This window comes from Arachis ipaensis, chromosome B02 (assembly GCF_000816755.2).
Source record: "Arachis ipaensis cultivar K30076 chromosome B02, Araip1.1, whole genome shotgun sequence".
In the NCBI taxonomy this organism is placed as follows: Eukaryota; Viridiplantae; Streptophyta; class Magnoliopsida; order Fabales; family Fabaceae; genus Arachis; species Arachis ipaensis.
In genome coordinates, this window is record NC_029786.2 from 8,145,193 (window position 1) to 8,145,424 (window position 232).

Sequence of the window (232 nt, forward strand, 5' to 3'; positions counted from 1 at the left end):
TTTTTTTTTATATATAAATCTTGTTTTCAATTAAACACAGACAAATATTGTTAAAGAGATGGTCCCAATAAAATGGATACATAAGAGAAAATGATATTCTTTTTTCTTGTGAGAAGTCTAAGTAATACCCTTTATTATCATCTTTTTTATTTAAAAATTGTATACTACTCCCCTTTCTTTCAAGATGAAATATATAAGCAAATAACTTACCCTTTAGTCTATTTAACCAACA